This window comes from Podarcis gaigeae (genome assembly GCF_964106915.1).
Source record: "Podarcis gaigeae genome assembly, chromosome: 2".
NCBI classification, from domain to species: Eukaryota; Metazoa; Chordata; class Lepidosauria; order Squamata; family Lacertidae; genus Podarcis; species Podarcis gaigeae.
Genome location: NC_139679.1, coordinates 76,935,406 through 76,953,982, shown reverse-complemented (window position 1 = coordinate 76,953,982; position 18,577 = coordinate 76,935,406).

The following is an 18,577-nucleotide window of genomic DNA, read 5'->3' as shown; positions in this document are numbered from 1 at the left end:
GCAGAAAAGAGTATTTGTAAAACAAAACACACAAACGAAAAACAACCCCACAACACATTCATAAAATTGTAGTGTTGGAAGGAACCCTGAGGGTCATCTCGTCCAACCCCCTGCAATGCAGGAAGAAATGTATTATTAGCAGTGGCGTAGCGTGGGTTGTCAGCACCCGGGGCAAGGCAAGTAATTTGCACCCCCTAACCCATGGATTTGCGCCCCCTAACCCGTGGATTTGCGCCCCCTAACCCTAACCCCCAGATGTTGCGGCCGGTGCGGCCGGCCCCCCCTGCACCCCCCACGCTACGCCACTGATTATTAGAATTGTGATTACAGCCATAATTTATGCATTCTGGAAAAATAACATGGATCATAGTCAAGGATGAAGTTGGGCACACTTATTTCATCCTTTGAAATAAAAGAGATTTACTCCAATCCTAAGCAAGCATGTTTACACTGAAGAAAACCCCAGTGATCTCAGTAGGATATATTTCCCAGCTAGTATGAATAGCACTGTTGTCTTTTTCCATGGAGTTTTCTTGGCAGGGATACTGGAGTGGCTTGCCGGTTCCTCCTCCAGGTGGATCACGTTTGGTCAAAACTCTCCACTATGACCTGTTCATCTTGGGTGCCCTGCTCGGCATAGTTCATAGCTTCTCTGAGTTCTTCAAGCCCCTTTGCCACGGCAAGGCAGTGATCCAAGAAGGGGCGAAATTAAAAGACGCCTGCTTCTTGGGAGAAGGGCAATGACAGGCCTAGACAGCATCTTGAGAAGTAGAGACATCACCTTGCCAACAAAGGTTCGTATAGTTAAAGCTATGGTTTTCCCACTAGTGATGTATGGAAGTGAGAGCTGGACCATAAAGAAGGCTGATCGCCGAAGAATTGATGCTTTTGAATTATGGTGCTGGAGGAGACTCTTGAGAGTCCCATGGACTGCAAGAAGATCAAACCTCTCCATACTGAAGGAAATCAACCCTGAGTGCTCACTGGAAGGACAGATTGTGAAGCTGAGGCTCCAGTACTTTGGCCACCTCATGAGAAGAGAAGACTCCCTGGAGAAGACCCTGATGTTGGGAAAGATGGAGGGCACAAGGAGAAGGGGACGGCAGAGGACGAGATGGTTGGATAGTGTTTTTGAGGTTACCAGCATGAGTTTGACCAAACTGCGGGAGGCAGTGGAGGACAGAGGTGCCTGGCGTTCTCTGGTCCATGGGGTCACGAAGAGTCGGACACGACTAAACGACTAAACAACAACATGAATAGCACTGCAGCCTCAACTGCTTTGTCCAGTTGACTTCAGTGGAACAAATGTTTTGATCTATGCTTACCACTTCTCTGGGTGGTGAGAAGTTCCAAGGTTTGTCTTTCTTTTGGAGGGGAGAACAATCACTGGAGACTTATGGCACTGTGTAATATGTGATTTATTTACAGATATAGAGGTAGAGGTTGAAGAGACAGACAGCTTAAATATTCACACAAGCAGTGAATCTGCTGCCCCTTATTAGCACTCCAGGGAGGCATCCCATAAGTTTTCAGCACCCAGCAACAGTTCAGTTTTCTTTCAGCCTCTCTCTTTCTGTCAAGACTTGGCTTCTTTTTTCCTCATTACAAAATGCTTTTCTTAGCCTGTTGCTAAAGCATGTTCTCATTAAAGGAGAGCACGTGTTGCGGATGGGGCCGAGCAAAGCACCCCATGGTTGCCAGGCAGGATAGATTGAAGGGGCTTGGATCGGATTGGTGGTTGGTGTTACTGGGGTAAATTTGATGCTGCCAATTTAGGGGTGGGAACAGAGGTTATTTAAACAAGGTGCACAGCAAGTTCCTTTGTCTTTCGCTGTGGGCACCGGATCACCCGCTCGCCCTCCTTTGCTTGGGCTTGTGCTTTGACCTTGCTATGCCTGTCATGGAGTCATCCGCCTTGGTGCGGGGGCCTGGTAGGAATTTTTCCATTTGGCTGATTAGTGTGAGCCATTTGGTTTTTGCCTACTGCGTAGCAAATCGTCACGACTTGTAAGGTTGGTGGTTAGGCATTGGTTAAATTGGTTGGTGGAGGGGTATGGATTGGCTGTGCCTACCCCTCCAATGCTACTGCTGCACGGGAATTCCATTAAAGGAATTCAGGGGCTTACCATCCTCTCGTCCAAACCCCTGGAATCGGGTGCGGGCCGCGTAAGCTCCTGGGAGCATGCGGGGAGAAGCTGAGGGTCTGTGTCGCAGCTCCAGTTATCCCTGATCTTGTTCCTCCACACTGGCTCTTGCTGGAATCCAGGAGTCAGTGCTGTCCCCCAAGGCGGGGGGGGGGGGGGGACAGATAGTCATAACCAATGCCTAAGCAACCACTCACAATTTGTATGTTTAATAAAGTTGTGGCCAAAATTATGCCAAAAACCTTAAACAAAAATTATGTGTGATGTGTGAGTTATTGGGGTAGGGGTGTTTTGGGGACCTCAGCACGCAAACACGCACACACACACACACACACACACGATCTCAGTTTGGAGGGGAAGAAATGAAAAACATGTCACCTTCTGTAAATTTCCATTCAGAACATTTAAGGAAAATCTCCAACTATCTGTGAAGAAGCCACCAGCCAACCATTAACATTCTTTGGACCAACAAAGTATATGTCCAGGCCAGCATTCATGACAGCATTTAATTTAATCCAATGTCTTTTCCAAGAAAATGTTTCTCAGATCATGTGTGCTATTACAGAATGAGGCTCCCTCGGCCTGAAAGCAAGATGAGCGCTGCAACCCCATAATTGCCTTTGACTGGACTTAACCATCCAGGGGTCCTTTACTTTTTCACCTTTACATTGTCATGTATTTAATTTTTTCTACTTTTGTCTTTCACATTCACTCCAACATGGAAGTGCCTTATGTGTGGAATATTCAGAGGCAGAGGCCTTCTCAGTAGTAGTGCTGCCCGGTGGAACGCCCTCCCATCAGATGTCAAAGAGATAAACAACTACTTGACATTTAGAAAGCAGAAGAGGAGGAATTTGGATTTGAGATCCCGCTTTATCACTACCCGAAGGAGTCTCAAAGCGGCTAACATTCTCCTTTCCCTTCCTCCCCCATAACAAACACTCTGTGAGGTGAGTGGGGCTGAGAGACTTAAAGAAGTGTGACTGGCCCAAGGTCACCCAGCAGCTGCATGTGGAGGAGCAGGGACGCGAACCCAGTTCACCAGATTACGGGTCTACCGCTCTTAACCACTACACCACACTGGCATCTGAAGGTAGCCCTCTTTAGGGAAGTTTTTAATGTGTGACATTTTAATGTATTTTTAATCTTTGTTGGAAGCCGCCCAGAGTGGCTGGGGACACCCAGCTAGATGGGCGGGGTACAAATAAATTATCATCATCATCATCATCATCATCATCATCATCATCATACTGTTTGTGTAACAGTTTTGAGTTTGACTTTATTGATTTTGGACCCAGTGAGTTTCTCATGGATACAAACCTCTAGCCAAGCAGAGGCTCTGAACTTAACTTCTTCTTTTGGAACAACAATATGGTTCCTGCTTGCAAAAATATTTCTGAAGCGTAAACAGCCCTGAAAGTGTTCCCTTCATCCCTCAAGAATTGAGACTATTGAGAATGATACCAGAGAACAAAATGAAGCAAGACACAGAAGTTGCTAACATGGCAAAAAACTAAACAAAAGCAAAACCCTTCTCTGATCTGTGCTTGCACATTTAGTGCTGAGCTTCAAAAACTATAGCGTAAAAAATGTAACATTCTTGGTTTGGTGAATTGCAAAAACAAAGTTTCTTCTATTATGACCACACAAAATTGTGTTCACAATATTATTTTCATTCTTTCTATCCATCTGATTGTCTTAATTCTAATGTGTGTATCACCATGATAATGTAATCAGGAACAGTTCATATTTTGCAGGAAGGGGAAAGTGAGCCTCAAGATTAGTACACCCTTTCCTCATCACATGTATTTCCCCACACAAAATCTTTGTTATTTCTCAGAATTTCACAATATAATTGCTTTGAATACAGAAGAAAGGGAAAATAAGTAAAAAGGACAACGCACCTCTGTGATAAAAACTAATTATTATAATGCAAATGGGAAAAAAATATTCTATGTGTGTGTGTGTTTGTAAGACTTTAATAAAGCTATTGTCAATCTCTCTAATTTAAAGCTGAATTATCTTTAATAACATGTACGTTTCCAGTTCATAAAATTCTCCATCATGTGTCTTAACCTTTACAGTGCATCTCCAGGGTCTTCAAAAAGGTGTGTGTCTGTTTTTATCAGGGCATATTTTCTAGACACAAGTGCATAGACCACAGATGGGGAACCAGTGGCCCCAGTCAGAATAACCAATTGTCAGGGACGACAGGTGTTGTACTCCACAAACATGTGGAGAGCCATTGGTTTCTCCACCCTTGTTGAGTCAGGGGTGTTTGCTGGTTCAGAGGCCCTGCTCTGTATTCCACCATCAAAAATGGAGCAATTAGTGGAGAAGTGAGACTGGGGCTGTTCATTGGTGGCACCCTACTTTAGAACTTCCAAGGGAGCTTAGATTGGCCTCATGTTGTCTTTTAGCTAAGACAATTCTGTTCTGCCAGTGTAAGATTTTAAATTATCCCTTTTTTAATCTAAAAAAACACACATCCAACTTGGGCTTCACTTGGGTTTTTATATAGGATCCAACAGTGGTAACCCCTCACCCCGAATTTTGGATTCACACAGGGTGCTGCTGAAATTTGAAAGACCAAATTTGATGCAACACTTGCCAGAAGTGTATGAGAGAAATTCCTGACACCCAGCAATGAGTAAGCAACGATTAAGAAAAAAATCTTTGGCAGGTGTTAGAATAATCCACCAGAAACAACATATCTGAAGGAGGGGCTTTAAGTACAGATTACCGGTACATGTCCCTCAGTAGTTTTAACAGTTTTTGGTTTCTTAGCTTGGTTGGTGCCTTGAAGAAAATGCCTTGAATGATCTAAATAATCCCTTTTAAAGACAGAGGAAAACCTTTTAATCTTTTGTAAATCTTCCTGTGTTGATCCTTTGAAGACTGAAATTACACTGGTGGCTTGTAATTAAAAGCTGAATGCATGGGAATACGGTGCACTGGGACGCTTGCACATAGGACGATGAAGAGGCCAGTGGTGGCAGCGTGCATCACAAAATGCAAATCAATTAAAGCACAGATTACACTTGGCCAGAGGATGATACACCTTCCTTTCTAACTTGAAATGAAGCACACTATTACACAATTAGGCCCATTCTAGCCCTACTGAATTCAGTTGCAATCGTACTATCAGCATTGTGGTGAACCTGAGGAAGATGCCCTCCATGTGGTTACTGACACTAAGCTGGCCATTCCACCACATGCTTCTTTCCCAGAGTGCCTCTGGCATATCCTGCAAGTATCCCAGAAAAACCAAGACATCCTGTTTTTCATGCAAGAGCACAGCAGCCATTTTGCTTGCCGTGATCTCATGTGATTTTGCTCCCCCCAAGAAAGCACTTTGGGGGGGGGATAATATCACATGGCACACCAAAACACATGTTTTCAGGTGCCATGAGAGCATGGCAAAAAAGGGCGTCTTTTAGGCTCAGCAATCTCACGTGGGTCACATGGAAGCACAGGCAGGAAGACGTGCATCCAAGTTTTGGGACACAACATGTTGGAAGGTATGCTCTGGACCCACATGGGGTCCATGGACACTCTGGCAAAACAAAAGTGGTGGGTGTGGTAGTCTGGAGCCTCATTCCGCAATAGCACACATGATCTGAGAAACATTTTCTTGGAAAAGACATTGTTTGTCCCTTCTATGGCTCAGTCATTTGGGCACCCTGGATTGGAGGGCTCCAGACCGAATGATGCTGTTCAGTAACGTGATAAAAATCTCCCCCCACTGAAAACAAGGGATGTAAGCATACTTAACTTTAGCTAGACTGGGCTGTTATTTGGGGGTTAAGACAGTTGATGGAGACAAAATACCACCAGCAGATAACTCTGGTGCTTAAATTTTACACTTGCTGTTGATACGCTACTGGGCCTGGCTCAACATTTCCTATTAATTTACAAGGTCCTTAAGCAACAGGGGTGAAGGATACCTGAAAGACCATTTAATGCTTTCTATCCCTGTCTGATCACTGAATTCTTGACTTGGTGGGAGCAACTGCATAGTATGGGGGCCATAGGGCTGTTGCCCCAGGCTATAGAATTGTTATGGGGCCCAAAGTTTCAACACCTGGTGCTGCCTTAATACAGCTGCACACATCTGTTGCTGGGCTCTGTTGAAAATGGCTTTTGCATGGTAACCAGGAAATGACATCTCCAGACAATGGAATGACTCTTCTTTTCTTATCTTTGTAGCTGTGATCACCTGGGTGATGTGGATGCCATTAGGCAGTTGAATGTGCATGTGTACTCCATTTCCCTCCCTCCCACCTTGTCCCCGCATGGCCCTGGGCACTGGCAACCCAGACTACGCCACTGGGGAGGGGAGTTCATGTTAGTGGTCACCCATGGCTTAGACAGACAGCCCACATCCTCCAGCATTGTGGGCTCAATTCTGTGGAATTCTCTGCTGCGGTTGGACAGCCCCTCCCCTGGCTGAACATCATGTGTTTGATTAAAGCTTTTATTTATTTCAGCAGGCATTTAAAATAAACTTTTCTGATTGTATGGCCAATTTAAACTGGTTTTATCTTTTGATCTCTTTTAGCCTCATTGTACACCACTTAGAAACTATGGGCATATAATCATTGAAATAGGAGGGCAAGATCTTAGAAGCTATCTTATATTTTGAAGTCTCTGCATTAGGTTGTGTTCTGTTTCACTGGGGTGTAGATACACACACTTTTGTAATGTAGAGAATATGAAGAGACAATTGATCCTCTCTCACCATGATGAAATTGATAGAATAGGACAAGTTTAAATTCTTACCTGACTCCTGCATAAAGCAGGCAAGTTCTGCTGATTCAGGAAGTGAGCTTGACAAGCCACAACTGGGCAGGATTTATTGCTGTGCTTGGATCTATATGTTCCCTGTGACAAAAAGGTTATCAATGTCAGAGAGGCAAGGGGAAAATGTGATAAAGGACAGGAGGTGCCTCCCAAGGTGTAAAACGGAGACCTACCTGTTTGTGAAGTAAACGGAAGGCCTGTTCAGATGTTTCCATCCTGGACACAGTGATACTGGCAATGACTGGGTATTGTGTGCCTGTGGAATCTACAGACCCATTAGTATAAAAACTAGATTCAGAAAGCAGAAAATAAAATCTGATTATGGTCTTATTTTCCCTTATAGCAGCTAAATGGGAAAACATGAAGCGATCCTTGATTAGAAAATGTGGAATCTGCTCATTTGGGACAAAATGTTGCACCAAAGTAAAGGTTTATGAGCTCAAACTGATTTCTAACTCATAAAATTGACTTTGTAGGAATGGTTGGGTCTGAACCAAGTCATATTTTTCCCCACTCCACTGTAATGTTATTATCCATTAATCTATGATTTTTTTTGTTTAGCAAACTATCAGAACAAATTTTGTATCTAAGGAAAGATGTCTTGTAAAACTGTATCTTGCACCTGAAGTTAAAATATTACTGCATTTCCAAATAAATAAGGCATGATAGATATTTAGCACACAAAGAAACATATTATATGTAGCCTGTTGTTCACAACTAGTATAACATGGTTATGTGAATTGTCAGGATTTGAGATTTTAAAAATACATCATTCATCCAATCACATAATATTTTATGCAGCATTTGATGCACTCCAATCTAGTCACAACTTTCAGAATACACAGAAACACTGTTTTGAAAAAGATTGTTTCACAAAGATTTGTGAAGCTTCATTACATGGTTGCTTGATATACTCTTTTCTCACTTGGTGAATATTCAGCTTGTGTTGCTCTGAGTGATTGCACTGTAAATTTTGTTGCTAGTTTAGGCTATAAGGCTGAGATAATTTGTATCATCAGAGGTACAGGTGGATTGCTTTGGTGTCAGACTTGAGTTTAAGAGGGTAGCCAAATGGTGGCAGCGAGGCAATGGGGAATAAAGTGGGAATATCACTTCAATATCACTTCAAGCCATTGATGGACAATTACTTTGCTCTACAGATGGATCCCACCCACCTGTCCACGAAATAGAGCCTTACTGCAAAGACTGTGCATTGGTCACCATGCACTGATCTCCACGCATAAAACACACAGGCATCTTCCAAAAACCCATCCCAAACCCAATCCACACATGCCCCCCAATAAAAGTCCTGTGGTGATCGGCAAACAGTAATGGGGGCAGAACCGTGAAATTTGGAAGCCCCTAGTCATGAACTGGCACATGGATGGTGGATACAGATTCATTTTTGTAAAATATGCAGGGATTTATGATATGTAAAATGAACCATGGAAGAAGAAGGGAAGCCATTGATATCTTAAGGATGTAAAATGAGTATTTTAAATTGTAAAACAGAAAATTTAGAGATGATAGATAGATAGATAGATAGATAGATAGATAGATAGATAGATAGATGATAGATAGATGATAGATAGATAGATAGATAGATAGATAGATAGATAGATGATAGAGAGAGAGAGAGAGAGAGAGAGAGAGAGATGATAGATAGATGATAGATAGATAGATAGATAGATAGATAGATAGATAGATAGATGATAGATAGATGATAGATAGATGATAGATAGATAGATAGATAGATAGATAGATAGATAGATAGATAGATTCATTCATTCTGATTTAAGGAATGAGGCAGTTGAGTAGCTCAGCAGCTGTATCCACGACTGAGCAGCCCTATTTAGTATCCACTGTGCTCACCCCAAAAAGGGGGAGGGGCATGAAAAGGTGCCTTAAACATAGTCTGGCTCTTTTTCCTCTGAGTAGATTATCACACCCAGTGGGATCACCACCCAGCGGTCATAAAAGACAATTGAACTTTAGTAAATGTAATATACGGACTTTGTTGGATGTAACACAGATAATGAGCATCCTGAATGCAGAACTGCCATCAGTGCAAGAGAGTTGTGATGTTTTAATATTGATATTGCAGTGCTTCAAGAAACTCGAAGAGCAGGAGAGGGACAACTGAAGGGAGAAAAAGGAGGCTACACATTCTTCTGGAAAGGTCTACCTGAACAAGAACGTTGAATACATGGAGTAGGCTTTGCTATCAAAAACAATCTTTTGAAGCTGTTGTCAGAAGTCCCTACCAGCATTAATGAGTGACTTTCAACCCTTCGAATAAAACTTGCCAAAAACCAGCAGGCAACTAGTTTAAGCGCTTATGTACTAACACTGGATGCCAATGAAGACACTGAAAAAAAAATTATTCACAGCTGGATGCCATCCTATCAAAGACACCTAAGGAGGTGATTTTAATGCAAGAGTTGGGTGAGGTTTCGATCTGTGGCCTGGGACTATTGGGAAAGAATGAACTGGCAACAGCAAGAAGAACAGGCAAGCAGAACAGAATTTTACTTTTGACTATATGTGCAGCGCACAACCTTGTTATTACTAACACACTCGACAATTTTTTTTTAAAAAAAATAACATCATGGAAGCACCCTCAGTTGAACCACTGGCACCTCCTAGACTATGAAATTGTCTGAGCTGAAGATCACCATGATGTGCTCCTTACCAGAGCTATGACGAGTGCCGACCACTGCTGGACAGTTCACTGATTAATATGTTCCACAATTACGTTCCACAAATATGTTCCTCGAACTCAGGACAAAAGGTAGAAACGAGCTAAGAGGAAGGCACATTCGACAAACCCACTATGATCAACTCCTGCCCAGAAACCTATGTCCCCATGTGCTAACATGGCAAAAAACTAAATTGGCCTCCATCTATGGATACAACGTTAAGACTGTGTCCATGGAAGACAATCTTACTCAGCTATGAGTGATTGCCAAAGAAGAAGAAGAAGACCCACCTGCCATCTGAACATTAGCAGTTTAGGATGGCAAAGGTACACTTTCACCACCAATGTTGCTCACTGCAATATTGTGAGAGCGCTTCATTTTTACATCTTGGGAAGTATTGAAAAATTGCAAAGTGCATTGTGGCAAGGCCATTACTTTTGATTTTGGACTGATGAGTTAATGAAGTGGAACCCAGATGTTTCTCTCAGCTGCTGCAACCCTCTCTTCTTGCTCTCTCCCAAATTAATCTATAGCATCAAGCAAAGATGACTGCGAAAGGGAAGGATAAGCCTTAAAAAAAAAACTCCTAGTCTTAGCTGTCATATGAAGCACTTCTGCTTAAATTGATGCTGCATTTAAGTGACTCTTCTCCCCCACCTTTTTTTATATTAAAAAAAGGTCAAACTGAACTACTTATGTTAAATCACTTCTTGAACTCACTTTCCACTTTCCAGGTTCAAGTTCCTGGTTTGGGGGGCATTAACAAAAGAATGAGAAGCAGAGCTCAAATGTAAATACAAAATGCTTTTATATTACTCCCAAGGCACTTACTGCTGCTGTGAATTTTCCCTTTGCAGCCTCGGACAGCAGAGGGAGACTGATTGATGAGAGCAGTGTACAAGCAATGTCCCTTTGAGTATTGGTGTGACAGGCTTGATGGTGCCTTTGACTTTTATCCTTCCTTGCGGATTAAAAAGAAAAGAAGAGAAGGATACAGTGAGGGGTAAAAAAGAGCTGCAATTTCTCTGCTGCTGCAGCCCAAACCTGACTCTCTCTCAAAACAGATGCCTTTCAAGATGGGCTGGCAGATTTGCTCTTCGATTCCACATGTGAAAACATGTCAGCAATCTGGGCTTGCCCTTCTGCAACATCACTTCCAATTAGTCTGTTAGTGCCAATGGTGTGTCATTTGCTGTCAGGTGAAAATATGACACTGGAATTGGCCTTGGACTTTTAAGGCTCCCGTGAATTTTCTCTACATAACGGAGCTGTGGTGGTGAGGATACTAACCATTCACATCTGACTTGCTTTGAGATGACAAAGAGGCTACTCCTCTCTGTATTGGAGCTAAATTAGGTCATATAAATATTGCTAGTATCTGCTTTGTGTATGTTTGAGCTGGTCTGCCATGCCTCCTCTTCCTTCTTCATATGGTTGTTAGCCTTGGTGTTGCTCATCTGTAAAATGGGCAAATATTCTTAAAAATGTTTACCCATTTTACAGGTTAGGAATACCAAGACTGATTGTAACTGCTTAATTCCTTAATAACATGCCACATACATGCTGCTTAAATTATCCATGCACTTTTAGGTCTTGCTTTGAGCTTATTGTTTTTGCTAGTAGTAATAATAAAATAAAAAGAATACTTATTTGTTTGATTGATTCCTTATCTACCCTTAACCATAATGTCCTAGGATAGGTTACAAAAACAAAATATCATTTAAAACAAAATGAAGCCAACCACCAACACTCCAAAAAAACTCATTACATTAATTTTCATGCAGATCACAAAAATGTCATTCGACTGTGAAAGAATAAAGAGGTGTGTATTCTTCATATGATGTAAGCTGAATAATGATGACACTAGACACTCCTCTGCTAGGAGGTTATTCCTCAATTTTGAGGCAGATAAAATTCTCTCCCAGATCACTACTCTTCAAGCTTCTGAGGGTGAAGGAACTACCAAGAGGACTTCCTCTGCCAGTCTGGGGAAACCTGCCCCCACCTGACACTCAAGTTGGCTGCTTTCTCCTCAGCCATGACCTTATCCCCCAGGCATTTTTGCTTCACAAAAAACCATTATTTCAATCACATCATTGCCCATCAGTTGTGTTGAGAACATCAGCTGCAAGCAGGTGTCAGAGCTGTGATTTGACACATGGCATTTCAGTGCCCGTCTTCCAAATCTGATGTCAACCGACCTTGTCACTAGGCCGCAGCGTCAGGGCTGAGGGAACCAGAGCAGGACCAGGGAGGGCTGCTGTCCTCTTTCCCTGCAATTGTCTCTGGCCAGGATTGGCGGAGGGGAGAGGACAGAGGGAACAGAGTATTGTCAGCCCTGCAGCCGTAAGGTGGTTCTCTAGGTGCACTTGGCGAGAGCTGTTGACTGTGGTCAAGGTCATGCGTGGAGTGGATTTATGCAGTTGCTATGGACACTCTGGAAATGGCTGTCACAGTTGCTGCATTAGTTATTGTTGTCACATTGTTAATGTGTGGATGAGTTGCTGCTAAGTGAGCATTGTGTAATTAACTAGTTTGTGCCAAAGCAAAGAGGTGTTAGCAACTGGGGAGGTTTGTGGCTCAGTGGTGGAGCACATACAGCACTTTGCATCCAAAAAGGACCCAGGTTCAATCCCTGCCTGATATCCCAGAGGGCCAACCCCAGTCACTGTTGCCAGTCCTAAGCTGCATAGGCCAATGGTCGGACTTGGTATTATTGATTGCTTTCATATGATATATTTATACAGTGGTACCTCAGTTCTCGAACGAAATCCGTTCCTGAAGCCCATTCAGCTTCCGAAACATTCGAAAACTGAGGTGTGGTTTCCCATTGGTTGCAAGAGCTTCTTGCACTCAGTGGAAGCTACGTTGCACGTTTGGGTTCCGAAAAATGTTCAAAAGTGGAAGCATTTACTTCCGGGTTTTCAGCGTTTGAGAACCGAAACGTACAACAACAGAGGTGTTCGGGAACCAAGGTTCCACTGTACTGCTTGATAGAAAGAAAGGCGCCTCCAAAGCAGTTTACAAAAAGAATAAAACAATGAAATTATCAGTGAAACAAAAAGTTTAAAACAAATATTTTGCACATTCAAAAATCCTTAAAACCAATAAGAGGCTAAACCCAGAACACACACAATATTATTCATGCCTGGATAAGCTTGCTTAAACAAAAATGCTGTTAGCATACAGTGACCTAGAAGCATACAGTGACAGTGTTTGCCTGATGTCCACAGGCAGGGAGTTCCAAAGGGTGAGTGTTGCTACACTGAAATATCCATTTTGCATAAATGTAGAACAAGTATTATGTGGCAGCTGTAACAATGACAGTTCTGCAGGTTGAGTGGGCCTACATGAGGTAAGGTGATCTTGCAGGTAAACTGGCCCCAATGTGTTATGGGCTTTATATACCAATAGTAACACCATGAACTTGTCTCAGTAGCAAACGAGCAACCTGTGCAGACCTCTGAATAGAGGTGTTATACGCTGACAGGGTCTCACTCCCACCAGCAACTGTGCTGCAGTATTCTGCACTAGCTACAGCTGCTGGATCGAGCACAAGGGAAGCCCCACACTGAGGGCATTGCAGCATTCCAGTCTTGAAGTAAGTAATGCATGAATTATTGTGACCAAACCTTCCCAGTCAAGGAACTGTCATAGCTGTCAGGATCCTTTCCCTTCACCTTTACCTATCAGTTGTAGCCCATCCAGACTGGTGCTTTATTGTGGATGTATTCTTAACACCCTTATAGTGCATTAGTGAGGGACTTATTTTACAGTTGTATCTTGGTTATTGAACGGCTTAATTGCCGAACAAATCGATTCCTGAATGCAGAAGTAAGTGTTCCTGTTTGCGAATGTTTTCCACAAGCCGAACTTCCGAGGCGGCTTCCGCTTGAGTACAGGAAGCTCCTGCAGCCAATCGGAAGCCACGCCTTGGTTTTTGAACAGTTTCGGGAATCGAACAGACTCCCAGAATGGATTAAGTTTGATAAGCAAGGTACAACTGTACCTTAGTTTGTGCAGCAATTCTTCCTCAATGCTATCACATTAGTGCTGCCGTCTATAGTGAGACAAAAGCAGGACAAAAATAAACCAATTGCACTCTCAAAAGTTACACGATTTCAGCAGAAAGTTACAGGATATGCACTGGTTGAAAATAATACAATGTGCCTTTCTGCAGACAATGTTGAAAGTGGTATTGCATGTTAATTCCCCAATAGCTGGAAGAGCAGGGGCATCATGTCCTGTTTTACTGCCTAATGAGAAGGTGCTGAGCGACCCTGCTGTCGCCACCACGCCCCACCAAAGTCTCCCTTACCTGGGTTGTGCGGCAGCACCTGTGAAGCAGTGGCGACAACAGTGGCTTCCAGTGAAATCTCATGAGATTTTGGCAAGATTTCACAAGAACTTGCAGGAAGCCTTCACCACCACTGGTAGTGGAGGCATCTGGGCAGGCATGGGGACTCCATCTCTTGGTTTCCACTGCCCAAGGCAGCTGCCTCAGGCCAGCCCTGAACAAGCGCTCCAATCATCACGCATGTACATTGAAAAGGATCTCTGGAGAGGCCCTAAGGCAGCATCCTATGTTGATCTTAGTGGAGTCATAGTACTAGCTTATCCATCTGTTTCCAATTGCCATATGGAGTTTGTTTTAAAATATGACACAAGATCTATCAGCATCTCATTTACGAGTCCTTTGCAGAATTAAGGTATATACTATTTAAATATGAGAATTCAAAAATGAAGTCTAATCTGAATTCTTCTCATGTAAACTTGGTAGACTAAACAAGACAATTTTTTTGTCCATTATGGCCTTCCATTTCCTGCTCCACCCACAGCTGCTTGATTTAGCAGGATTTTCTTTACCATTAAAACACACAAGGTGGATGTGGGGTGACCATATAGCCTCAAATCAGTCATTGCTGTTTTGGGGTTTGTTTGCTTTTTGTTGATGGCTTCAAAAGAAAGAAAGAAAGACTCCCTTAGAACAAATTAATCATTACATCATGCACAAATGCTACAGATGATGGAAGGCTGTCATGTCGCTCCACTTGATGGCGGAAATGTAGAAGTGAATTATTCAGCAGCAAGTCTAAGCTGAGAAAAGTCTTCTCAAACAGTGTTTCAGCCTTGGTAGCAATCACCTGTATCTCACTTGGCAATAAGGCATTCTGGCCATCATCTCTAGGGTGGGGATTGTCTGCTTTCTCATCCCACACAGCAAAATAAGCAAGAAAGCTTTGTGCCAGTCAAGCACATATTGGGTTTAGCACAGGCATAGGCAAACTCGGGCCTCCTGGTGTTTTGGGACTACAACTCCCATGATCCCTAGCTAACAGGACCAGTGGTCAGGGATAGTGGGAATTGTAGTCTCAAAACATCTGGAGGGCTGAGTTTGCCTATGCCTGGTTTAGCATATTCCAAATTACCAAGTGTTAATGCTTCAAAAGATAAGTGAAGAGTGTAAAAGTGAAGCTTTTAGCTTCAAAACTCTCTAAAAAAAGACTCATTGAATCATAGAATTGTCAAGTTAGAAGGGACCCCAAGGGTCATCTAGTCCAAACACAGGCAATGCAGGAATAACAGCTAAAGCATGCAAGACAAGTGGCCATCCAACCTCTGCCTAAGAATCTCCAAGGAATATTCATTGCAGCCTAGCTCTGTCTCCCTAATTTCTGGAATGGTAAGTGCCCTTAATAAAGGGATGGGGAACCTGTGACTCCAACTCCCATCATCCCTGACCAATGACCATGCTGGCTAAGGCTGATGGGAGATGGAGTCCGTTATCTTCTGGAGGGCCAAATGTTCCCCATCCCTGCCCCAAGTACAAAGAGACTGTTTTCCAGCAGATATGCAACTGATATAAGAGACCTAGGCGGTTGAGGGTGGTCTGCCAGACAGACAGAGAGGCCTTTATTACTGCAGCCACTGTGGGGCTTTCATGGCTTTTAATTGGGGATAAACCCATCTTTCCTGTTACATTTCTTCATCTTTCACAAACAGGATATGCCCAGCAAAAGCCCTTTTGAAAATGAAATCCTTACAGTCAAGGTATAAAGGAGGGTGATCAAAATACCTGGTTTTTCTTACATGTATCACTCCATATCAGAAGTGGGGAATCTGTGGCCCTCCACATTGTGCCGAAGTACAACTCCCATCATCCCTAACCATTGGCCATGCTGACCAGGAATGATGGGAGTTGGAATCCAACAACATCTGGAGGGCCACACAGGATTCCCACCCATGCTCTACATGATTCACACCAGCTTCAGATGCCACTTTAGCGAAAGGAACACAATATTCAAGTTCCATTCCTAAAACTAGCACTGTTGAATTGGGACTGTTAATGATCCATTGCAAAAAAATAACAATAATATGGATGTCTGTGTTGGCACTGCAATGATTGGGGTGTTTAATATGAATCAATGCATTTAGTTGTATTCCTCTTATCCTTTTACTTCCAGCCTTCCACATTCACACCTCCAAAATTCAGGCAAACATTGCACATCATTGCTTCTCAGCTGATACATTGATCTTGGACATAGTTTCCTGGAAATAGTTCTCGTAGCTTCACAAAACATTCCTCCAAGTCAGCATGGTTAAGACTGTATCCCAAGGTGAGGAAATTATGGCAGTCTGGCTGCTTATACCATCTGTGTGAATGGGAATATTCTGTGGGCTGAAGACAGTAATTGGTTAAACAGGTTAAGCAGCCACATTTTAAATGAATTTTAGTCATGTTTCCATCTTGTTGAAAGGATTTCAGTTTGTATCTATTGATAAAAACATTATGTAGTGATATATTGATTCTGAGAATGCTGTTATGATAACTGAGCAATGATTTGTCTATTACTTAACCACATTCACCATGTTCTCAAAATAGTATCTATATTGTGGTGATAAATTATCAAACTGTCATTTATTTTTCAACATGTTGATTTATCACCTAATTAACTATAAACTTTGGTTGACTGATGACTAATGCCTTTCTATTTTATAGGTTTCTACACTGAGCAGCTCTGATGGCTTATGAAACTGTCAGTCATTTTGTTTTCAGCTGACAGAATAACTCTGCAATGATGAAATGTAGTGGTTAACTTCAGGAAACCAAGAACCTATTTTAGAATCTGATTGGGAAACTGAAATAGTTATCAAACTGTTAAAAAAAGTAAAATAACAATAGTTAGAAAGAGTAGGAGAATTTATTTCTATCCAATTCCATTCTGTCTTAAGCAAAATCTTGAAATTAATCCTACTATGTTTTTTTTGCACCAATAACTCAAAATTAACCATATATAAATAAACCATATATATTACAGACACCACCGTCTCCCCTGTGCCTCATTTCCAACAGGAAATATGGACCCTGGGTGAGAGTTTGGTACCTCTGAAATCTTTCACCACTCAGAGATTGGGATGTTGTGCAGCAATATATTGTCAGATAGTACCTCTTACTACGACAATATATTTACTTTCAAATACTTACGCTGTGTATTCTACAGACCACTGTGCCATGGATATATTTGCACTATTACTTCTGTGAGCATGGTCGCCCCAAATGCATTCAGAGACTGCCATAATCGAACTCTTTGGTCAACATTCACCTCTCCCCTCCCCCCTTTTCTTTTGCTTTCAGGCATTGCTTCATGGCACTTGGCTACTCAAGCTTTCCTTAAAACATGATGATGGTGCAGTAAATATGCACAGCTGATTGCATCAGCATTACAGCTGTTATTCAGTGATCCATGTAGCAGACGAGGCAGTGTTGCGCTGAGAGACTCCCACACTCTCCGCATCCGACGCTGTTGCTGCGCCGTATCTGCTAAATGTACTGCGCTAATTAGTGTCATGACCTTTTTTTAATTAACTTAGTGTTCCCAGTGTCCTCCATGCAGTGGCTGTAACATTTGAATTGCCTCTTCGTTTCGGCCGCCCGCCATCTCAGCGGAAGCCAAGTCACAAGCCACAGCTCGCTACGTCCCTCCATGTCACATAACTCTAATTGTTCTAGACATCATGGTCTCCGCCATGTTACCATTGAAAGAATGCCAGTGGGTGCCTTGAATAAGAAGCGTTCGAGGCTGGTTACCAACCTAATCCCTGGAAACAACTCTCCCTAATTTCCTCCGCTGTCTCTTCCTGTGCTGTAAAGATAAACCCACAGGCCGCAGCTCCCCATCATTCCATGTCCATGGGCAATTAACTTTGTGGTGCTTACCACCCCACTGCCACGCCTGCACATAGCTGATTACTGATTTGTGTGTGACCATTGCCTTTCTGTTCAGCACTCTTGCCTGCCACCCCTTTCTTCCTTGAGCTAAGATTGAAAATACATTCTATATACAGCCGCCTTGGTCCTATCTCTGAGATTTATAAAAAGGGGTGGGGTGGGGAGGAATGCTGATGAAGCCTGTGACACCTTTTGGATTTGCAGAGAGACATGGGGAGAGAAAGAATATTGTTCCATCTTCAGCACTTCCATAATTGTTGATTAAAGCCATCATACAGCTGCAAGGCAGCAGATTTGCAGGCTCCCTGGGCAGTGGATTTGCAGCCTAGCCGTAAAGCCATGTCCAATATGGCTATCAGCCAAGCGGGAGATGAGAGCAGTCGAAGTATAGCTTATTTGCAGCAGTTCCCAATTTTTTTTAATCAAGCCATATGGTAGCTGCTAGGTTTGTGCTTTCTTTGGTGTGGATGTTAACTCTATAGCTGCCACTTATTATAGCTCCAGGTTTGGAGGAAGGGACTTAAGAGGGAGAAAGTTCTGCTATGTATCAACAGGGTGGCCCAAGACTTCTTCTTCCTGAAGCAAAGCAGCAAATTGTGCCCATCCACCTCACAAAGGTGTTTTGTACTCAAGACCAGCCAAATTATTTTGACAGCTGAGGCAGAAAATCCACAAGTGTCTCTTCCCTCTTGGCAATAAAA